Raw genomic sequence first — 25093 nt, 5'->3', positions numbered from 1 at the left:
GTTGCAGCCCAACTGAATCTCAAACCCCTGGTTTTCGATGTGAGTTAGAAAATGGAAATGCAGAAAACCCAGAAGCACTTCATCATCTTGCAGTCATTGTGGACATTTAGTGAAAATCAGCCCCTGAAGATCCTGCACTTGGCACAGCCGGAATGCTCTCGCTTGCTAGAGTAATTTCCAGGAGTTTCCCCGCTGAGAATGAGTTTTAATCAGCAATCCAACCATGCAAAACCTACCCTAGCTCTGTCTCCTTCTTCCTTTTGTTTTTTATAGCATTCTTCCTTTTTAACCCATCTGCAATAATCACGGCTCTGGATCAACTCCTAGCTTTTGCTCTGCTTGGAGGTGTCTTCAATGGCCATTTTTTGATCCTGGGGGCTGATTCTGGGCCTCATCCTGCAGCTGTCCTGTGTGCAGGGGTGCAGACAAACCTTCTCTCTCCTTTGCAACAGAGCTGAGCAAACAAGGGCAGTGACAAAAAATATTCTAAAAGTGCCCATGGCCTCAGTCCCTCCAGGAAAGAGAATGGATGGAGCAGCACCGAAAGATTGGAGCAGTGTTAGACAAGCTCTGCCTTCTCTCAAGTGAGGCAGCAATGGGGCCTCTCTCAAGACTGCACTTGAAAATTCTTGTTTTAAACTGTGCTTGCTGACACAGCTAATAAATGCATTAAGGGCCTTATTAAAGAAGATGGATTTTGAAATGTATACCTTTGCCATGTGGTTACTTTGCCTATGAAGTTCAATTAGCAGTACCTACTTCAGAGAGATCATGGAAGGTGCATTTATAATTAATTTATGTCCTGCATTTTAAGGTATTCAGAGGAAAGGCATCCTAGGGGCACACCATTACTATTACTAGCATGTTTCTGCACTGGCTTGTAAATATCTGTCCTACTTCTCTTTACTTTTCCTTCATTTTAAATTATCATATTCTGGAAAAAAACAAATGCTAATTGTAGGAAACCTTCAGAAAGAAAATTCTCAAATAAGCTTGGAAATTAGATTTTCTTTCATAATTGAGCATGTTTATTTTGGGCAATAGTACAAGTAAGCCAGAAAAAAAATGAGAATATAAAATATATATAGGATGCCTGCCACATAATTGTTTTTGCAAGAGAAGAGGAACAATAAATATTTAATAGAAATGCAAATATAAAGCCATCTGAGGAGAAACTTTTGCCATAATTTCACAGGGACAGACCAAATGAGTTAGGTTAACACCCTAGGTTAACCTCTCCTCCAGGGAGCTGGGCCTTTAGCAATTCATCCCCCTCACCTAGAAAGGATTGAGCTGAATTATTTATGTTTTGGAAATCTTTGGCAGTCTGCATCCATCAGTCCAGCACAGGAGGTGCAGTTACTGCCTGTTGCTCCAGCCACTGCTGCCTGACAAGCTCTCCTCATATCAGAACGGCTCCTGCTTCCAGCTCCAATTGGCCAATTCTCTCCTTGGCCATCTGGGTGCTGGCAGGTGGTGGTACCTGCAGGAAGCAGAACCTGGCACAGTGGCACCAGCAGGGAGAGAAAATTGGGTTGTTGCTCTAGTCTCTGGCAGCAGCTCTGGAGGAGCTGTGTCCAACAGAAGATGAAAGGACCTCAAGACTACGGTAAGTTGTTTTCTTATCTCTCGGATGTCTTTTGATACATGTGATCCAAATAAATGGGTTCTCTGTAATAATTAGATCCTGCAACCTATTTAAATGATCCTATCACCAAGCACCTAACAGGAAGCATAAATAATTTACTCCTTGCTTTCTTAGTAAAACAAAACCTCTTGTTTTGTTTTGTTTTGTTTATATCCACACAGAATCTTCAGTTAGAGAAATCTGCATGGAGCACTGATTAAGTTATGTTCTGGGATGCCTCATCTTCCTGTGCTGCAGTAGCGCCTTTCTTTTAGAAATTAAGATTAATAGAGTGCAATTTGGTAAGCAAAGCCAGAGCTATAAGCCTATGGTCATTTGCTCAGAATGCAGGATTAAAGTAGAAAAAAATTACTTAAACACACCTTGCTGGGAGCACTGGGTTGTCAGGGCTCCAACTGCTTGACTGAGCCACTGTTGTGAGGAGCAAAGGTGGGCAGGGCTCATCCTCCTCTACAAAGTCACTACAGGGCGAACTTGGCAGGTTTCTTTGTTTTCTCTTGGAAAAAAAAAATAAAATCAGAGATAGAGTTAAAACTCAAATATTTGTGGTACCATATCTCTGCCAAAGCACTGCAACTCAGAGTAGTTGTTGGAGTCCAACACACATATATTTGTTAAACATCTACCCAAAGGCCTTCATTTTTTGAAATAAGGTAGCCATGAGCATAAGAAATTTCTATTTGGACCTGTTATATATGTATAATTCGTGCAGTTGGGGTTGTATGTAATAGGTTGTAGTTATAGATGTTATACACTGTAGCCACAAAATGTTTTAGAGTTACTGGAAAAATCAAGGCAAAAGGAAATTTGCAGATTAAGTTGCCGGGCACCTAATTAGCATTTTAAAAAGCCCTAGAAAACAATTACCACAAAAAGCTGGCTATTAGGTCACACCCAAGTGAATCACAGGCAAGTGCCGTCGAGGCCTGGACCCAGACTCAACACCAAGAGGGAAGACAAGGAGGGGGACATCTGGACTCATCACTAGCTGATGATCTGCTGCTCAGAAGACATCAGCGGCCAAAATGCCTTCTCTGTGAGAGAAGACTGCATGAATATGCAGCTTGCCACAATGACTTATAGCCAAAGGCGGAATAAAAAGTATAAAAACCCTCTGCAGCAATACAATGGGGTGCAAAAACTCAAAGGAGGCACTGACTCTGTCGGGCCCCATTTTGCACCCGGAGCTGCTCTGTAGACTGTGGGCTGATCCAACCGAGCTGTGGTTGGAGGAAATTCGAACTCTAAATTGTTACGCAATCGCAAAATAAATTTATGCTATTAATTAATTAAGATTGGTTTGTCTCTATTTACAACAGACCTGATATTGCTTCCTCTATTTGTCCTCAGTTCTCCCATATGCCATGGAGAGAGGAAGTGCCCAAACTTGTAAATGGGGTGATCTCACTAGACAGAGGTGCTTGAGAGTTGTTATGTGTAATAGGCATGTTATGTGTAACGGGTATAATTCGCGCCATTTTTAGCATGATATATATAATATTAAATATTTGTTAGAATGTACCCGTTTGTATTAGAAGCCCCCCCACCCTCTCAGGCAAAACCAGGTGTGTGTTGAAACCCGATTTACAAGCAAAAGGATGTGGCTCGCCAGGAGATGGGCCTTAACTGAAGCAGATATGGAGACACCCAGGCGCTAATCATCGTGTGAACGACCTGAGATGGATATCAGGAAAATCCCCCGGGCTGATACATGTGGATACTGTGTTCCCATAAATTTCATCAAGGGTTTCAACGACTCCAGACTTCGAATTGTTCTACCTTGTCGCCAAGAAGGAAATCTCATCAACTTATGGGACTCTGAATGAAACAAAGGACTGAATGCTGAAATCCTGGCTTCAGGCAAAATTTTCCCTATAAAAATCGCTTGTACCAGGATGGTGGTGTGTGGGCATAGAGGAAAACCTCCGCTGAGGCTGACTTCTGTGTCTCGCACCCAGCGCCGATCCCGGGCTCGGCACTGCCCTTTTCCTTGTGACTGGCTAGTTAGATCTCTATTGCTAAAATAAATTTTTATTTTTGTTTTTAATTTGGCTGGATCATTTTTCATTTCTAACAGGCATAATTCGTGCCTATAGAGTGATATATAGATAGGAGTTTTTATATGATTAAACAGACACAAAGCAAGTGAACCAGGGCAAAGTGGGGAGGCTGTCTCATGTATGTCGAAACCATTGCAGACAAGGCTTCATTTACAAGTTAATGCAAGTGGCTCGCTTGGAGATGGGCCATTTCTTGAGATAATCTAGGAACTCCCAAGCAATGATTGTCCCGCCAACTACCCGAGATTGGAATCGCTGGAATCTCTGGGAGATGCATCTCAATGTCGCTTCCCGGACCTTGGATTGTTCAACCCAGCGCAGAGAAAAGAGACTTTATGAATATGTGGGACTTTGAATGGAAAGAAAAGGCTGATCACCGAAATCCCAGCCTCAAGCAAATAAACTGTATAAAAACTGCTTGGGCAGGACGGGTGGTGTGAAGCATAGAAGATACCCTCTGCTACAGTAGTGGAACCTGTGTCTCACCCATCACCGATCCCAGGCTTGGCACTGTCCTTTTCTTTGTGGCTGGCTCAGATAAAATTTGATCCTTATAATAAAATAATATTGTTTTTCCTTTTAATTTGGCTGAGTCAATTTTTACCTGTAACAAGAGTGACAGTGCCACACCCAAACTGATGTCACCTTATGACATTTCACAGCAGGCACAGAATTCACAGAACTTACCCCAGTTTCCACCACAGACAGGACTTTTGTAGCACAACTTTTTTTTTTTTTCTTTTTAATTCTCTGAAAAGTAACACAACTGACAAAAGTATTTTTGTGTCTGGCCTGGAAAAGAAAAGGCTCTGCAAACTCACTCTGACACCCAAAAGAAAAGCTGGGATATTTCTGTCTCTTGTATCTCTGATAGCAACTAAAACACAGCTTCTTAAACTCTGCTGGAGAGCCACAGAGAACTTTGGACTCAGGAGACTGCTGCCCTTGGACCTGGGAGGTGCCCTCTGCTAGGAGAGGGTGCTTGGACATCTGCAGAGGGAGCAGGGCTTTTCCAAGGAGGAATTCAGGCTTTGTGAAACCAGTTAGATAAGGCCTTGAGCAACCTGGTTTAGTGGGAGGTGTCCCTGCCCATGGCAGGAGCAGTTGGGATTGGATGATCTTTAAGGGCCATTCCAACACTTTCACACTCTGGGATTCTCTATCCCTTATTTTTGGTACTATCTCCTGTGCTCTGTTTGAGCCCTGTCCCACAGGCAGCTCCTCACAGGTGTTCCTGGGGAATTCACTGCTGTTTTCCTCATGTTCAGGACTCACTGAAGGGTTTAATACACAAAACATTGCCTCCTTCACTTTATCATATTTTAAAGAATCCTGGTTCAATTTTGCTCTCAAGCTGTCTTGTGGTGCAGGACCACAGCATGGCCCCATTTCCCTTTGTCTGTATGATTTTCCCCTTGAGCACACTCCTGGTAGAAGCCAGGGTAGGACTTCCCATCTGTTTACAAAGGCTCTGAACAGCAGCAAAGGACCAACCCCTCTACATTAGGGACAAAACACCTCTGAGCCCTTCTGTAGCTTGTGAGATTCTTCTTTGCCTGACACTAAAAGAGTTGGTGAAACTCAGATACAAGGCAAAAATGACATCCTGCCACTCTTCTCCTTCTCTGTTCTACTTCTGTAGAGCAGCCCCAGGGAATGTCTCCACTCTCTTTAAAAGCTGGAAGAAAGCTGAGGCACCTGCCATGAATCTCTGCAGTGCAAAGGTACTTCAAGCCCCCTCTTTTCCTTTCTGGGCATGCCATAGCCTGGACACAGTGGTGGGACAGCAGCCAATAGAGCAATGCCAGGCATTCCTGCCAGGAGCAGTGTTTTTATACATCTGGAACAGGGCAAAGAAATAATGGTGCCACCAGAGTTATATCTGCATTCAGCATTCCCTGTTAACACCCTGCTTTTGATAGCATGACTGTGCATCTTCATGGTCTCTCACCAAAGGGCTGTATTTGTATCATTTTCTTGTTCATTGCTCAATAAATAATAATATTTTTCTTCATGGACTTAAATTCAAATATTCTATCCAAGCTGCATACCTGTGAGTAGTTTCCCTGTAGGCCAACTCCTCTTTTGAGAAGGATTTGGTAACAAGTGGAATGGACTAGCTGATTCCCAGCCAATTATTTATTCAGAGAAACTTCTCCTGCTTGTGAGCAGACTGCAAAGTCCTCAGGTCTGTTTCTCACTCAGAATTATTCATGGCTTTTCTCAGTGACAGATAGTTGGTCTGCAAAAATGTGCATTTCACAATTTTTGTGAAAAAAGCTCAGTTGAAGAAAGCTCAGTCACTCAGGGATCTGGGAACGTGACAATCCATATAAGAAATAACAACTGTGCTGCACTTTGGACACTGACAATGCAACACTGTCCTGGAAAAAGAGCTAAAGATGCTCAGATTCTAGGAAAAATGTGGTGGGTTTTTTTTTTTTTTTTTTTTTTTTTTTTTGTCTATACCTGGATAGCTTTGTCCTCTATTTCTGTAAGGGGAATACCAGCAGGATTGTTCCAAGAGCCAGAGTTTTAGATGTTGATAGTTAATCCCTGTACCCCAAACAGCAGATATCTGAAACATTTTTGGCTGTGGAAGATGATGAACTATCAAGAAGAAAACTGAATTTCTTCTCCAAAGACAACTTCTGACCCACGACCTGTTGCTTGTTTCAGACATGTCATCTCATTAACCATAAACATGCATTACATTGTTCTTTTCCTTAGAAAGGTGCAGAAAGATCCCTATCCCAGTGAAGTCCACTGGAAATCTGCTGTATAGCCCCTCCAGGAAATGGTATTTTTCTTACTCGAAAGTGGACCATAAGCACTGTCATCTTTGATACGGTGCCTCTTATACAAATTTATCCTCCATATTTTTATTTCTCAGCAATAAACATTTGGAGAGTTTGTCTTTATAAACTGCTATTTTATCAAGCTGTATATTTACAGACATAATTTGCCAGTCCCTTTGTTCACTTGACAGCATCCAATTATCCTCTGAACTCCTTCACAGAGCACTTAATTTCTCACTTTGGCAATTCCTACTGTATTTCAGTGAACCTTTCTGCCCGAGCTCTCTACAATCTGTTAATAGCTCTGGCTTTTAAGAGCTGCAGACTCACTGACAATTCCCACCACCTTCCCTGTGGCACCAGGGTCTTTCTGCCCAGCTGGGCACTTGTCTTCCTCACCTGGCTTCTGCTGCACCCCCAGCTTTCCTAACTCAAGAATTTTTCTTGCTCTCTAGCTATTATTCTGCCCCTCACATAATATCTGATTCAGTCGTGTTTAAGGTGCCAGGTACCCTCTACAAACCTTTACATTTTCCTTTCTACAAATGCTGGGCTACAGTAACACATTCCATGTAACCATGTGTTAACATTCAGTCTATTTTTATTTTGCAGAAATGCTAGCAATGACTCAAATTGCTCTTGCTTCAGCACCAGGGGAGGAGGGAGAGAGAGGATGATTTTGCAATTAGTGATGCCCAGCTCTGCTCCTCCTCAGGAGTTGACCAGCTGCTGTAGCAGCAGGCCAATGCTAAACATTTGGAAAACCTCCCTGGATTTTCTTCACTATCCTTACAACAAGTATAACTGGATACAGAATGATTTCCAAACAATTTCATTGTGTAAACCTTGAGTAAACAAAAAATATTTCAGACAGTGATTAATATTTCGAGGGGAAAAAAAATCCCAACCCTCTAAAAAAATCAACAGAAACCCCCTACCAACTACTTGGATTAGGATAAGGAAAATTTTATTTATGTGAGCTTCCGCTATGTTGTGACGTTGTCCTTAATACATGGCTTCAGCTTTAAGTACGAATCCATTTTTTAAAATACTCCTCGAGTGTTTTGAGTCCCTTTTGGACACGCCTCTCTCAGCCCTCCCCAGAGAGCACCTGTTTAACTCTGGCTGGGATGATGTAAGGCAAGATACATATGTTAAATGCGAGGGTGTCCTCTAGTGGTGGCAGGGCTGGATCTTTTCCATGGGACACGGGCAATCCAGGAGGAAAGGATCCAGGAAGGCCGATTCCTGTACATTCAGTGCTGCCCCAAACGCAGGCATTTGCTCTCTATGCAACGTTTTTGCTTTCTTCTTGTACCTTTTCCTTTCTTTTCTTTCCTACTTGCTTCATTATCTCCTGTGGGATTTCTTTTTCACTCTGTAACATCCATACAAAAATCGAAACTACAGCTTTCCCTAAAGACAGTGGTGGGTTTAGGAGTTGGTGAAGTCATTAGAAAACATGCAAACTCAAAGTGGAATAGCTTCATTTTGAAATCTGATGCTACTTTAACCAGAAATCTGCACCTTAATTTTCACCAGTGCAGAGTAAATAATTAATTCATAGTGTTCAGTACCAAACTGCAAATCCTGTGGCTTTCTGTCCTTTCCTCCATTTCAGCTACAGGTCAGCAGTGCAACACTGGGGGCTCAGGACACAGAAAATACCACTCTCAATCTCCTGAACAGCATTTTTCAGAATGCCTGAGCCCTCCTGAAACTAATTTCACATGGCAGGTGGCACTAGGTTGTTCCACTAATTAATTTTTGTTGATAATTATTATTTTTAATATTATTAGGGAAACCTCAGGAGCATGGGTTTGGTTCTGTTCTCAAATGATTTATCTTGTGAAAACTTTGCAGCCATTCTTATGAAGATTCATGGCCCTGTTTGTGTGTCTGTATAGGAATATAAAAGGAGTGTCAGCTGCTCTTTTTGCGCTCTGCCATCCTGTGGATTTGTTGGCACGTCATCAAAAGGAAAATATTTCTTTCTGTATGTTGCTACAAAGTAGCAAGAGGTGATACACAGTAATTACAGACAAGAGACTGAGCTGAGCAAAAGGAAGAAATCCATCTCTATTCTTTGCCCTGTTCTGCTTTTTTCTTCCAGGCAGAGAGTTAAAGGGAAATTTGATGTGGATTCTTTGGGGCAATAAAGACCAGAAATCCTGCACACGAATCAAGATGCAAATGTTGCTTGTCAGTGTCGCTGTGCTGCCAGGGAAGGAAAGCAAAGTATTGGGGTTCCTGGGAGAATGAGGACATCCCCGAGGGTACCCTGGCAGGCAATGCCAGAGGTCATCTTCAGGGTGCCCACACACCCTCAAACAAACACATCAAACCACAGCATCTGGAAATTTTTGGTTTGTGAACTTGGTCTGAAAACGTCTTGGGAACCATGAGAGTCTGGGAAATTTTCCATCCTGCCAGTTCTTTCCCTGCAGAATAATGCTCCTGCTGCCAATCCACAGCCTACAGAAAACATATTTGTTTTACCCTAAGGCTGTTTTTCAAACCCCTGGATGACTTCAGGTCACCTGAATGAACCGTGAGGTTTTGTGTGAAGTTTCATTTTTCTTGCTACAAACAAACTGATGGAAAATACAAAGATGGGTAGGGCGGGCACAGAAATTGATGGACACAGCCATTGTGAGATGGAAGCTCAGTGATGTGGGAACAAGGCCAGGAGGAAACTAGTTTGAATGATGTGTTTGGGTGTCAGCCTCCAGCAGGTTACAGAGTCCTGCAGTAAATGTGACTCCTTTCACTTCTGACAGTTTGGGGAAAACAAAGGTCAGAAGTTACCTGCTGTTTTGGGTACTAGAATATCTGCCAGTGGAACATCAGATATTAATGATATTGGTGTTTTCATCTGATTCAAGACTTCCACTTCTGCTATGGAAGCATCTGCTGCTGTTACGAAATGTAACTGAGGCTATTGATCCATGACTCAGCTGCAAACAGTGGGAGCTTCCCTCACACTCCTCAGGCTCAGAGGATATTGGGAGCTAATGGCTCCAGCCCCACACTCTTCTCCCAGAGGATCTGCCAGGGCTGAAACAACTGCCCAACTGCACTGCCTCTTTCATGCTGACTCTCCAATACGCGCACTTGTCCACCTCTGACTTAAACCCTCTAGGCACAATAATGTCCCCATAACAGCACATCTCACTCACTCCATCTACGTGCTCATACTTCCCTCTGATTATTTTCAGCTTCTCTGAGACTGTTTCCAGTGGAGATAATTGTCAGTATTACACACTAATCCTGAAAGTATATTTTTCTTCCTAATATTCTTAGTCCTTAAAACACGGGGTATTTAAAAGAGAAGAAACACAGTTTGATGTCTATATTCTTCTACTTCAGGACTTTTGTAGAAAACCTCTTATTTCCAGTCTCTCATGACAATGTGCAGTGGGTGAAATGTAGAATACTTTTTAAATATAACAGTAATAAATATTTTAGTAGTAACTCCCTATTGTCGGACCTAGTTATGCTAAAAAAATTAAGTTACCTCAGTTATACGACTTCAGGTGGAGTCATAACATAAATACTTTTGATAGCCAGGTTTTACAGTGCAAGCCAAGAAAATGTTCTATATAAACAGAGATACCAAAATTATTTATTACTGCCACTGGTCAATGTTACACGAACCTTTCTGCATTCTTCGTACCACCTAAGAACAAGCACAATTCTCCTTTGCCTCATACCAAGTGATCTCACATGGTAGTCATGCTGAATTATGAGCCTAAACAGGCATCCATCACTGTGGAATTCCATCACTCATTAGCTTAAAGGTGAATAAAATGCTCAAAAAAAAAAAAAAAAAAAAGTGACGGGGGGGAACAAGTGAGAAATGTGATGTTAATTATATAACATCAGAATTACTCATACATATCTTGTTATAGCTCAACATCAGCAAGACTGGCAGAACCATCCTCTTAAATAAAAAAAAAAGAAAATGTTTTTACTTAGTAATTCCCATTCATTAATGCTAAGTAGCTTGAAACAGTTCCCAGTACCCAGCAAAGCATTGTTGGCAAAGCAGCTTCCAGTGCTGTGAAAATGTTTTATTTCTGTAATGCAATTTAATTGGTATTAATTCACTTCTTATTCACTGAAAGGCCATAGTTACCAGAAATTTTCCTAGTACTCTTAGAGGAGCAGTGTGTGTAATTCCATCACAAATACACTGCACTCCAGGATTCAGGACAGCATAGCTAAAGGCTTCCAAAAATCTGTCCCATTCCACACCACTGTCTGTCTTCCAGAGGTTTCTGACTCATTTATACTTATTTAGTTTAAGGCAAAGCTTGAGGAAATATTTTTATTATTAAATGACTAAAAGCTCTATTTTTCAGCATAACATCATCCACCAATATAGTTAAATATTTCTTGTTAGGTCAAATGTTCAACTTAATTAAGGAAATTCTCAGGGAAAATCTGATTTCTGTCAGCCAGTGGCAGGCGTACAGGCTCAGAGAAAACAGATGCTCTTTAACAAAAATCAAGGCATTTTTGCAAGCATTAGACTGTGGCTTTATGCTTTATTTTGCTCTAGCAATCCAGTTTCATTAAAAAAATGCAAGTGGAGATGCATTGAGGTGCAAAATAAACTTGGGCCAAAACAGAAAAAAAAACAGAAAGAGACATGAACACCTTCCTCTCTCACTGCAAGTCCTCAAAGGCTCCTTCCATGTGCTATTTGCTTTTTTTCTGCTGAACCCCCTGGCCTCTGCTCACTTGAAAGCTGTTGAAGTTTTCAGCTAAAAACCTATCAAGCTTCAGCCTTAAACAAGGCCTTCACCAGTCACCTGTGAAAAATTCATATTCCTGACAAACATAATTTTGGTCTCACTTCACCAACAAAAGAGAATGTCTCTATAGGAATAGCAACATTAACAACTAATCTTCATTAAAGCTCTTCACTGAGAAACACAATGGAAAACTTGCATCTGACCATGTAATTGGTCACTGCCAATTATTTTTTTCTGCAAAAAACCCTTCTCGTTTCATTTATGGTAAAGCTGGCCTCATTTTATGCCATCTCCTATTTTCAAATGGATGGGCAGCACAGCAAAGCCCACAGCTCTCACCTAGGCACCAACAAAAGAAGCCCAAGGAAAATTTTCCACAGTGCCAGGATGGCTCTGAGATGATCCCTGGAATGCACAGGGTGTCACTCAAGGCCCAGCAGAGCAGGGGTCCTGGGAAGTCATCCACACTGGAAAACTCAAGGAAGTGCAGGAACCTCTGTTGCCATTCAGCAGTTTGCACATTCCTTGGGGCTGGGCAGAGCTGTCTCCCCTTGCACACAGTTACAGTCGGGTCTGTCAGAGCCTCCTTCACACCATTTTTTTCCCCTTTTTTGGAACTAAGCATTTCTTTCAAACACAGCCACCAACCAGCACCTCCCTTGTTACGTGACAGCTCTGTGATAAATCTGCCATGAGGCTGACACGAAGACATGAAAGATTTTGCAACTCCCTAACCCATCTAAAAGGTTTCAGCTCCATTTTTTCACATCTAAGGAAAAAGCCTGAGTGGCATCTGCATGAGAAAAGGGGAAAGGGGAGACAGAGCTGAGAATTCCACTCCACCCTGTAAAAACGCAACACACCATCCTCGGAATCTATGAAGAACAGAGAATATGTATGTAAAACTTGCTAACCCAGTGATCAGGGTTATCCTCCTAGGAGGAGGATTTATGTGTCTTTTATAGAAAGCCATGGCTGTATAAAATAAACTATAAAAGTCCCTGGAGATGGCACTGAAAAGTCAATGTATCCTGCCAGATGGTACAGCACACACACAGGGCCTGTAGGAGCTCCCCCAGCTCCTAGCAGAGCTCCATGCCCCAAGGACACAGCAGGGGCTTTGCTGTGTTGGGCAGCACTTGGGCTGATCACCAAAGAGCCTCTGCCTCCATCACAAACACTTCTTGATGCAAAACCAATTGCTACATGTACCCCTCAGCCTTCAGAGAGACCAAGATATGGATCTGATTCTGGTTTTATTTTATAGGCCAGCACAAAATGAAGTGTGAGGAGGCCGATAAATGCACAGAGCATGGTGCCATGGTTACCAGTGACATTAGATCCCTGGCTGAGCAAACTGCTGCAGGAATGATTTCTGTTTACACAGAATTACTCAATTATGTCAGCTGTGTGTCTATAAAATGTGATACAATTGGATTTCACAGATGCAGGAGGTGGTTGGTGTTTGCTCTGCCTGCATGGAGATGCCTCAATGAACTCTTTTGCTCTGCTTAGTGGTGACACTGCTTCCACTCTGGCTTCCCTGACCACACCAGCTCTGCCCTGACTCCCAAAAAAAGGATTGGCACTGAGCTGGCTGAAATTGTGACTCTGTCATATTGTTCCAAGCAAAATAAAATGTGTCAAAAGGAGTTTCGTTTTTCACTCTCTCATGGAAAATACACCATTTACCTTGCATGACGTGGTAGAGGCTAAACAAAGCTCTGGAATTCTGGAAACCTGAGTCATTCCTGTCTCTGGAATTGCTAGCATAGCATGATACTGGTTGCAGTTAGCCTGCTCTAACCATGAGCCAAAGGCAGAGCAGGTTTCTGGGGCTGGTCCAGCTGAGCTGTGACTACATCCAAGGATGGAGATTTCACAACTGCTCTGGGCCTCTGTTCCACGTTTTCCCAAGCTCACTGAAGCATGATTCTATGGGGCACATTTGTAAGATGAAGCAAAGCCTCCTCATCTTGCTTTGCATCTGTTTTTGCTACTTCAAAGTGGAAATAGTGTTATAATCATAATTTTTAAAGTGGTCAGAGATCTGTTAATGAGAAGCATGACAATTGTTCCATTAACCAAACAGAGCAATGAGCTCTAGGGTAACAGCTGAGAGACAAAAATTATTGATGATAGTTGATAATGCAGCAACAAAAACAGATCCTCTAGGATTCGAAGGAGGAGGCAAGATCCTGCTGTGAGTCAAGTACTTATTCTTGTCTTGGATGCAGAATGATATGAAGTGAGACTGCAAACTAGTCACAGGTACTTGAACATTAAACTGCTCCATAAAGCTTTGACTTTAGGCATTAATAGAGCAGCTCGACTTCCAACAGCAGCACGAAATGCTGAGACCTGACTCTGGCTCTCAGCAAATGTCCACAGGACAAGCTGTGCCCTTGGAAAACATTGCCCCGAAAGGAAAAATTCATCTTCTGTGTGCTTGTGTTAAAGCTACACAACACACACACACCTGGGAATGTCTGGAGCTCCCCTTCCTTGGTGCCCACAAGAAATGTGGGATACAACATTACCATGGGGATGAGCAGGACAGCATTTGACAGGTTTATTCAGTTTGTATCACACTCAAACAGCAGCACTGCTGTGAGTGGCTATTGACAGTACCAGCACTGTAGTGCTATGGATTTTACACTCATAAATTACTCAATTGGCCTTAAGCCCTCCTTCTTGCCAACACAGCATCACAAATTACAGAGACACATCCATGAACAGCTTGCCATTAGCACAAGCAAGTGGACTGTTCCTACCAGTCTCTGAGATGATGATAGAAATTTTGTTTGAACACAGGAGTAAAAAACCAAAGGGTTTTTTTTCTGAGATTCTGCCTTAGAAAAGTATCTCTTGATGGTCTCAGGCTAATCCAAATACAGCTGATAAGTATCATTGGTGGGTTTTTACAACTAGTACTCTTCCATATCTCAGTTCACATCTCTTTATGATCCTTATCCTTTAAAAGCCTTTGATTGATGCTGTGAAAGAAAATCTCTGGAATCCTAATCTTCTCCTGGCTACTTTCAGCCACTTACTGTCAGATACCCCTTGCCAATGACACTCTCAAGCTTCAGATACTGGTCACAGATTCTGGAAATAGACAAATTCCAGTCTCCCTGCCCCAGCAGCCAACACACAGAATTTATCATTTACTTCCCTGTTCCCTTGGCACATACAAACACAACTTCTGCTTAGTCCTCCTTTGCCCCATAGCTACAGCAAACAGCTTCTGCATTTCCTTGTCCTGGGACTGCTGGATACAGACAATGGCAGATAAATGGGATGACTTTTTTGAGAAAACAATTATTTGTCATGTATTTGAAATTTTCTTATGGTGTTTTCATCACTGAGCTAAATGTGATGGTGTAAGAAAGAAGGCAAGCTCAGCTCATGAGGAACTATAAGGAAAGATATGAAGGGGAACTGCTATTCTTTCAGTAAATTCTATCTATTTAAACACAATTTCAGGTCTGTGAGTGGATGTCAGGGAAGCAGAACAGAGCACAAAAGGGGTCACAGGAGCGCAGGGCTGACCTGCACAATCTCACACACCGCTGCCAAACCAACAAATCACTGAGGCACTCAGGTCTTAAACAAAATGGTTCACAGCCCTTCTGCAACACTGAGGTGAGACTTGGAAACCAAAAGACACAATTATTCCATTCATGCTTTCATCATCCTTTTATAAGACATTCCCACTGCCTTGAAGAGTGAATTAAGGAGGGGAGGATTAAAGATAGAAGAATAATAAAGGATGAAAAAAGGCAAAACATGAAAGGATAACAATGACACAAATACTCCAATTTCACCTCTCAGTAACAACTTTCATTTTTAATCCTTCACTGACTGGGAAAGGACTATGTGTATTGAAGAAAGTGCTCATATACAATTTGTGACTATTCTAATTAAATTTTCAAAAACCCAACAATGGGGAATTTCTACCAAATTATATTGACTGTTCAAATTAAACTGAGAAAACTCAGTGTCTTATTGTGTCTGCATAATTAGCTGAGTTTTCATCTGAATGGCAAAAAGCTGCAATTAATCCCTGATTTATTCTTCTTTTCCATTCTGTATGGACCAATGGGATTTAACAGCTCAGTTTTACTCCCATGCACATAAGCTCTTCTATAAAAGTGCTCCTACCTGCAAGTCCCTCATTGAGCACAATGCTTATTGCAACTGGTGCTGCCCCAAAATCTGTAGCTTCCTGTAATTATGAGAATATTCTGTTCTTGCAGAATACTGTAACTGCAAAATCAGAGTGCTGAATTTTCATTGCTGTCCTTGGTAACCCCCACAAGTGATTTCTGAAGTAAACTGTAATGGACAAAGCTGACAGGCACTTGGCACACTCCTGGTAAGTCAGAAAAGGGCAAAGAAATGGCTCAGCAAATGTCCCCAAAAGGATGACTGTTGACAAATTCTCCTGTGAGGGAGGAGGCAGCCCATCACTGGGATTAGCTCCTGACTGCACTGATTTGGAACATCCCAAACAAGACAAAACAACTTCTTTCCCTCATTTCTAGCATCTTCTGATTTATGTGAGCCAAGCACCTATCAACTTGGACATGTACAAAGACATGCACATGGAAAAGGATTTAGAAAAGCACACACAACATTTTACCTTCTGAAGAATAAAACAGAATGCGTGTGTAAACAAATTCATCTGCATTTACATCCTTCCTGCTTTACACCCACCCATCATAGGAGAGGGAGAGCCACAAATGTTGCTTTATCTTGCATTCCATATGGGAAGCAGTTCATGTTTATTTCTAAATACTTTTTATTTAAGACAAATATACCTTTACTAGCACCAGTCCTCTAAAACAGCCATTTCAGCAACCACATGTAAGATGTTCTGTTTTAATGATAAGAGCAGTAGTAACAACAGGATTTGAGGTGTCAGGGTCCAAGATAACCTCTTGGCAGAACACCAGGAGGGAGTTGTAGAAAATCACGCTATAAATCTCCTGAGGTGCTAAGACATTTTAAATAGTGAATCTACTTTATCAAAGTAGCAATTGTGTCATCTCTCTTTTTCCCTTTGCTTACTCTGGTTATTTCTAATGCACTCCCGTAGCTGCACTTAACTACTAGACAGTAATTGTGTATAGGACGGAGTGTGAAAAGCAATGATTTCACAACTACTTCTAATGCATCTAAAAGCTGCATATTAAAGAAAGTGGCAACACAAATGCTTAAAGATCCTAATGCAATTCAAGAAAGAAAAGGAAAAAAACAATCAGATGCTGTGAGACAGAGAAGTAGAAATAAAAGCAGCCAAGGTGTTGGTTTGAAGGCATTCTGGAGGCACCAAACCATCACTCAGCAGAGAGTGAACATGGCAGGGACAAGAAAAAGAAGATGCAGAAGATCCATTTTCACACTCATGTTTGACCACTACGACAAAATAATGGTCCTACTTGCACAACCTACATAAACTACAAACATGCTTCTCATAGAAGAATAGAGAATGAAGGAGAGAAGGACATTTTTCTCAGCTGATAAAAATCAGAGTTTGAAACCAGTGACTTATTGACACAGCAAATCCTCAGTTCAGAAGAAATGGGTAAGTGGTGCTGCCTTTAGTGTTCTTCTCTCATCTCTCAAGAGTAACAATTCAGAGCTCTCACATAATGGTGTGAGAAGAAGGTGCTTACATCACTACTGCCACTGTTCTACAGACAGGATGGAGAAAGTTCCAGTAACAGGGAAAAAAATTGGATTACATATTAACATTTCTCTGAGAGAAGCATTTACAATGCCACCTCTTGTTGGGTGAAAAAGTGCATTTGTTTCTTTAGGACTTGCTGCATTTCTTTGTGGAATCTGCTCACTGTCCCACTTCACTGCACACCTGGCACATCCTCTCTGGAATTTTCTCCAGAACTGGATGCTGGCAGCTCAACAAGGGAGAAAAGCCATGGTCTACTGTAGTGCTTGGTAACTGGAAACACCCAAACTCCATCTCTGTTTTCTGTCCAAAATGTCTTCTTCACAAAGATCCCATAGAAATAAAGCACTGAGTTTTAGGCACAGAAAGCCAAGAATTACTCCTATAAAACCCAGGCACTGAGCAGAAACAGAGCCCACAGGGGAGCAAAAGGTTTCACTTTAAATACACAAGTATTGCTCAGCTGGTGAAGATCTGCAAGAGCAGCTCTGGATTTCAGGCTGCAGCTGTTGTGTGACAGTCCCAGCACAGGGAAATCCTGCCCATTTCCACAGCCAGACAACTCAAATATGGAGCAGCTGGAAAGGTGGGCACAAAGTAAACTCACTGCCAGAGAACAGGAGACAACACAAGGAATGTTCCTGCTGTTACTTCTAATATTCTAAGGAAATTGTCCAAGAAAATCATCAGGGCTTTTACATTTGTTCTGCTGCGTCCCAGGAGGAGCAGCACCACCTGCACCACCCAAACAGGAATTTGCAAAGCTGATTTTCAGTGAGATTTTATCTCATTGAAAAGAAAAAATAAGGTTAATTTTCATCAAGAAGAATCAGAACCCTCATGGAAAACATAATAAAAAGTTTGCTGTTTTTAAAATTTCTATTTATTTTTTCCCATAAAAATCAAATCTATGCTCTGTAACATTTTGGACTTCTGAAATGTTCACTGGGATAAAACCCTAACTACTTGATGATCTCCAAGCTTCAGGATCACGTTTCCTTGCACATCTACAATGAAAAATATTGAGTACAGCTTCTAAGAAACCTTTCATTGCTGGGTATTTAGCAAAATTGATTGAAAGTAAGATTTTTTTTGCTCACTGGTAAATTCTGATAACTCAGTATTTATTTGCATTCCAAATCAACACAAAAATTTGAAATATTCATAGATTATGTAAAACAAAATGCACTTAACAATTTTGCGTTAGAGAAAATTGACTTTTTAAAGCAACTTAAGTGCTATTTTTGCTTTCTTGGATATACCTTCTCCTGGAAGTCAGCATGGGGACTTGTAGCCCTGATTTTGCCCAATGAGATATCATATGCATTAGGGTTTTTCCCCCCACCAATTCATGTGTGATTTTTGTGAAAAAAAAAAAAAAAGAAAAAAAAAAAAAAAAGTGGGAGTTACTTAAATCCAGAGCTTTTCCTACCAGCTTATTGCTACATTTTAAAATTAAGCCCTTAGGTATCAAATGAAATTTGAAGATGAAAAGAAAAATATTTACAACCCAAAGTAGCCAAGTGACCATCAATCATTAAAAGTGAAAATCACCTCAAACCCAGATTTAAATTATTACATTAGAGACTTGAAGCTAAATCTTTCCTCTCTCACCACAACACTATTGCTTAGTGCAGGCTCTTTCCTTAGTTTTTTTCTAGGAAAAAATCCAAAGTAAATGCATTTTTTTTTCCTAAAGCAAAGCAGGAAAGAACCTAAGTCTCATGTGGTTTGTGGAATGGGAAAAACCTTCTCTTTTTATCTTTTAGATATATTTTAAAGCCATGTCTATTGGGACAAGCTGCAAGCTCCAATAAATCTCCAAGTGCTTCCACAGTTCTGTATTTCACACTACAGCCCATGCACCTGTGTTGTGCAAAAGCCTGGGCTGTGTAAAACTCTGGATTATCCTCAGGAAACTGGAATAATGGGAGAAGAAAAGGAACTGACCCACACATGAACCTAAGAACTAAGCAGAAGGTGTCATTTTATATTAAACATAATCATAACACTTGGCCATGTTTAACAAAGATCCTGGTTCCCCTGTTGGGGTGATCTGCAATCCAGCAGCCAAAGTCACTTGGAGAAACATGTCAGCAGCACCAATTTAATGGCAATTGCTAGAGTCACACTAGTGCCATCTTTCCCTCTGCCATACTCTATTATGTTCTGAATATGCACGGGGACATCAATGACAGCCAGTGACTCACAGCCCCAGGGGACCCTGTTCTCATGGCTACACAGAGCAGGCCACACGTGTCCTCACAGCAACAGCCTTCACACACCACACACTAATCTGTGTTTGGAATGTCACTTCTAACATGCAAAAATGAAGAAAAAGGATTTGAGCCTTTTTAAGGATTGTTTTTTGTAAGGGGCCATCAGAGAAGTGGGTATAGCACGAGCTTCAGAGCCTCCAGTGCATCCCTTCAGCCAAGCAGAATAAATGACTCTAATTAGCACTGCTGGGGGCAGCAGTATGAGGCAGGTATTTATACACATGGGAACCCTCAGTTGTGCTGGACGTTCTCCCTGGCACAAAACAGGAGATTACCTGTGATAAGCACACAGTAATGGCAAGCTGCCTTTAGAGATGCTTTGTATTAACAGCAAATAGTGATTCTCCCAGAAGGGCCACTTTTTAAACTATCTGAAAGTGCATTATGATTAAAAGCATTGTGAGGCACTCAGAAGAGGTTGTTAGGCTGTGCCTAGGACAAACAAAATGGAAAACAGACACTCCAGGTTGATTGCCATCATATCTGGTCTCATTCAAGAGACAGAAATTACCTATATTTATCCCATTTGCATCATACACATCAGTTAATGTCTAAATAGAGATGAGTGTACAGGATCTTGTGCTGAACTACACCAGTGAGTCACCAGAGAGGGGGACGGATAATCTTTTCTCTTGCCTGTACAGGCAAGATAGTATTTGTCAGCAAATGAAAGGCAATGTTGGGGTACAGGAAATTCTGATGTGAGAGACAAGGGAGGTGAAACACAGACAGGGGCCCAGATAAGCCACGGGATCTCCTTAAGTTCTGCTGGACAAGGCCTTGAGCAAACTGACTTAACTGAAAGCTGGCATAGACTATGCTTGAGGCATAGACTTGGACTAGAGGCCTATAGAAATCTTTAAAATTTAAAGTATTCTGTGATTCTAAGAGGCAACATGGACCAAAATAGAGAGGCAGTTCCGGGAGTCCACAGCATCTGAGCATCTACCTGGAACTATGCTTTTCTTTGAGAAGCAGCAATCCTTGTTTTCTTGCTGGGAGACACTTTTTATGATGCTCTGAGTGACAGAAGTCACATAACTATAAATCTCTCTCAGACTTGAAGAAAGGTGGGTTGTACAGGGACTGCAGAATATTGCACTAGAAGCCTTACAGGGGATTTAGGGAATAGAGGGGTTAGGGAAAGGGAAAATGCATCTCACTGGTAGCAACATCAGTTAAATCCAGTTCTGGTGCTTGCATTTATCTCCACAGTGCTTTCTATCATAAATCAGGTATTATTTTCCTTCTGCACGACCATACACAATACAGTCAGCAGCAACATCTGGGCTCTGCTTTTCTTAATAGCACCTTCATACAGTTATAATGCAAAATACAAGAACTGGAACTGGAAATAAACCAGAAATGCTAATTTGACACTTGGAACTTTATTACAGTTGCACAATTTAAAGTAATTTTAACTGTTTGCTGTTAGGTCATATTTTTCAGTAACATCTTTTTTCATCCAGAGGTGCTTTCTTAATCATCATCACTTGTGTTTTGGATGGTTTAGACTTATTTTTCCTGGTTTTTTTTGTTTTTTTTTTTTTTTTTAACAAAAGGCCATGGGTCACTTTGAACCAATTTTATTTCCCTTTATGCAGTGAGTGTGCCCATGACTGTTCCCTGCCATGTTTCAGGATGAACAGAGCTTCCTCCCAGTGAGGTACAGACTGACCTGCAGTATCCCTGCTGTCTTTGCTTGATCTTTGACATCATGCACTTGTAATGAGGCAGACCAGAAGTTTAGGCATGACACCAACATTTTAACTGTATTACCTTCTACTTACCTGACCACATCTATAAAGGACACAGGGTGAAAACCCTCACTTTATCATCCCTCTTAATGCTCATGTGTCACTGGTGCTGGCCTCTAAATGTCTGTGCAACACTTCAAGTAACACTTCTGTAAACTGCCCCTCAGTGATAAAAACGCAACAGCATCCAAAACACTAAGGGGGAAAAGTATAAACCTGTCCTGATGTCAGCTTTGTCTCCTAGACCGTTAGAAAACCACAGAGCAAAAGACACTTGACCTGATCTGCAATTTAACTGCAAATACAGCTGTGAATGTGTGGTAGTGCTTAAAGTGTTCCTTGCAGAGCAAATTCTTTCTTACACATCAGTTTACACCATTTGTACCTCTGAGAACATCAACTAACCTGTAATTTCCTTTAGCTCAACATTACATTGATCCACAAAGACCTTTGGGAACACTCCCCCTTCTCATGATATTTTTATTTTCCTGGGGAGAGAGAAAGGTTCATGGTCACAGATCAACAGTGCATTGAGTTTCCCTTCCAAGCCCACCTTAGCAGTCCATGAAAACACCTTCCAAAGCTCCTGCAGCTGGCAAAGCTGCTGAGTGCAAACACCACCAGCACCTGGGGCTGAGGGAAAGGCTGGAGAGGGGCCAGCACTGTCCACTGACTCATCACTGTCACTGCTGCTCTCCAGTCAGGCTGAAGAAAGCCTGGGACTTTTGTTCTTGTTGATTTACCAGCCTCCTCTTCTTGTGTGTTCCCTGGGAGCACCTTGAAATGCTGGTGTCACAGTGGCTACAATAACACAATTTACAGTAATTCAGAAGCAAGTTAATTAGCTACAAATATATGCAAAGTTCACTTACCAGATCACTGAGATTTGTGAAGTGTTTGCATCCAGGCTCCCATTTTCCTATTCCCCTTGTTCTGCCTGATTAACACACAATGCATTTTCTTCTGTCTTGAGGTTAGATGTCTGAAGCTTTTCCACAGGAAATTACAAACAATTCACATTTCTTGAGTTAACATTCATTATTTCATTAGAAAGAAAGAAACAACAAACATTTCATAAGTCTTAGGTCTTTTATTTCCCATGAAATCAAATAATCACCAGTACAGGCTGATCCCAAAATCTTGTTTACTTCCATGGGCTTGAAAAAATTATTTAATAAATTTGGGTCAAATGCTGTTTTAAGATTAATAAGTAATTTACTGTTGACCTTAGGCAGCCAGAATTCTATTTTGTATATCTACCAGGCTAGCAAATTTGAAATAATCCCCATCTGCCATACACCAGCCAATTTTGCCTCTTTTTGCTACCATTAGTTAACAGTAACTATGAATTGGAACAATGTCCATTAGCTTTATTTAAATAATTTGGGAAAATTATTTTTAGCGGGGAAATAAAACCAGAAAGGGACCAAAGGAACAAGGAGGGAACAGGAGGAATCCACTAAGTGTCACCAATGTCATGACACCACTGGGTCCCTTCCCCAGGAACTAAGTGCAGCTAATGCTGCTTATGGATATAGATGGACAACACCCAGCACTTGATCAGGGCTGAAAAAATAGGTTTGTGATGTCCTCATGTGCACTATACAGACAGGGATTTCTGAATGGGAATGTTGAGAGGAAATCAGGCAGCTATGCTCAAACCCAAGCTCAGTATCACACTTGGATCTAAACTGTGAATGTGAGCTGCATCCGGAATGTTGCCCATATGTTACTTATTTACCAAGGGATTTGAGGAAAAGGAGGTTAAGTGGCACATTCAGACAAACTCTGATAAATCACATGTGGAGCAGACACAAAATAAGGAGCTGCAGTTGTATGGCTGGAGGCAAAGGGGAGACAGAGAAATTGAAAGAGGGAAGCAAGAGGTCTACAGCTGAATCATGCCCAGTCTCCACATCATTTTTGGTTTTAACAGAATCCTTGGATGTGCAAAACCAGTTTAATTTGCCAATTTGTTGTTAAATGCTAGCCTGTGCTAATAACTACTACACAGAGTAGGTGAGTAACTTACAATAGTTCTTACAAAAGAAGGCATAAGTGTTACTGACAGCATCTTATACATCTCCCTCAACTGATTTTATGATACTTTCTTTTCCCATGCCCACTCCTTAAAATGAAATAAATTAGAAAAAAGAAAATTCTAACTATATTTAGAAAGTGTAACGAGCCATCCTTGACTTACTATTTTTCTGACTGACTCTAAACCTCCAACTGCTCATGTTCTGTTCCATCCACACAGGTGGGAAAGCACAGTGACACTTCATTCAGGGCAGAACCACACCAGTTTAGAACCACTGAGGATCATAAATATGATGCTAATTAAATGGGTGGGGAGCAGGGGAGACATCACACAAAACCGCCACAAAATCTCGATCATTTCTGTGAATAAACACCCAAAATGCAAATTCTACAGCTGGCAATTGCAGAGAAGCTCCTCTGGCTCCCAGCAGATTTCTTTTCAGCAGGAAGATTAATTAAGGTGGGTTGTTTTTCTTTTCTTTGCACACAGGAAATTCCCTCTGCATCTGCCACACAGAGTGATTCTTTCATTTTCAGGAACAGGAATTCAAAGGAATCCCTGAAGCATTATCAGAGTTGGGCTTGTGCTAAATATCAACCGTACTTATCTTCTAAAAGATGCTATTTGTCTTATTTGAAACATAAACACTAATTCAAGGCTTGCTATCATTTTGCCTCTGCATTGCTACAAGAACTAAAGAAGTTAATGGAGTACATAAAATACTGAAATAACCCAAGTTTGCCCCCCAGCATTTCTAGTTCCCTTTCTAAATTAGTTCAGGGAAACAGCAACTGGGTCACTCTCATTTTAGATCTCCCAACAGCAAAAAGGCAGATTTCCCTGATTTTGGTAAAGAAGCTGAAATTGTTGGTTAATTAACAAAGCCATTTAACTTTAGAAATCAATCAAGTCCCAGAAGTGAATGTCAAGGCTATCTTGAGTCAAGAACACTGCAAAGGAATAAAACAAGGTTTTATCAATATCTCTATGCCACAAACATGTAGAAGAATACAGGGCTTTATCCAGAACATGAAAGAAAGAATTTCAGAGCATCAGAGTTGAAAGCAGTATTGGCAATACCTTCAGATCTGTCATGATCAGGGTCATAGTGATTATTTTTTCTCTGCCAATCACAGAGGGGAAGATAAATCACATCTCTGATTTTTTTATTTTTGTTTTTAAACAAAAGAAGGGTCATTCAGGTTGAAAGCTGTACAGCTGGTTAGAAGCAGCACTACCATTAGCCACAAAGGACAAGCTTAAACAGAGTCACAGGATCTCACACTGATGCCAACAAAGCCTCGCTGCTTTGTAGCACCCAGAGAGCAAAACCAGACAGATACCTGAGGAATACACAAATCCCAGGAGCAAACTGCAGTATGCAAGGAAGGGACACAAAACCTCTATGGACAACTCTGCTGGGGCTGCTGAGGGTCCGAATGCCTCACCAAAGTGCTGCTTTTCCCTGGACAATCCTACCGAAAAAGTTAATACTGAAAGTCCTCACCAGGACAGCCCACACAGCTGTGCCAAAGGACTCCACAAACATTGTGATCTGGGGGATAATAAACAATAACTTCAGGACACACAGAAATGCAGTGTTTTTCTATACAGTACTTCTAGATTTTTGTCAAAAATCCCTCCGTATCTACCAGTGCTCTTCTGAGTGTACAAGTCACACCTATATTGTTTCGGGGTTTTATTGTTATTTTTATGCAAACCTCCTCAGAGGACTAAGTGGGCTCAGGGGGTAAAAATAAAGATTGAAATTTTAAGTCCTATGACAACAGAAAGTGACATACTCTCAAACACCATAACAGGGGAAGGGTATGAACAGCCCCAACTCACCTGACCCAGCCCGGCAGACATTGATTCCCCCTCATGGGAACATTCCTGTCCTGCTTTCCCTACAGCTCTGTGGAAAAAAAATGCAGCCCAGATGCCAGGGTCTCTGGTGGTCCAAGGATCAAACTCAATTCCTAAAATATTTGCACTACAAGCAGCCAAAAGTGTTCTGGCAAGCAGCAGGGGCCGTGGGTGCTGTGAGGGGACCCA

General features: G+C 41.4%; 1 long non-coding RNA gene across 3 annotated transcripts; it reads right to left on the bottom strand.

Moving 5' to 3' along the window:
- Positions 1-2032: 2032 nt before the first annotated feature.
- On the bottom strand, positions 2033-25093 carry LOC128785333 (uncharacterized). Of its 3 annotated transcripts, none has more exons than XR_008429842.1 (5): positions 24887-25093; positions 23201-23312; positions 21870-22019; positions 21403-21485; positions 2033-2144 (listed from the first exon to the last, which is right to left on the bottom strand). It is a non-coding gene; the product is annotated as an uncharacterized LOC128785333 (long non-coding RNA). The 3 variants fall into 3 exon arrangements; XR_008429841.1 differs by lacking the exon at positions 2033-2144 and adding an exon at positions 7514-7884; XR_008429843.1 differs by lacking the exons at positions 2033-2144; positions 21403-21485 and adding an exon at positions 21497-21798.

Source organism: Vidua chalybeata, chromosome 3, assembly GCF_026979565.1.
Source record: "Vidua chalybeata isolate OUT-0048 chromosome 3, bVidCha1 merged haplotype, whole genome shotgun sequence".
Taxonomy (NCBI): domain Eukaryota; kingdom Metazoa; phylum Chordata; class Aves; order Passeriformes; family Viduidae; genus Vidua; species Vidua chalybeata.
Note: the sequence above shows the minus strand (reverse complement) of the source record. Positions and strands in the feature narration are given on the sequence as shown.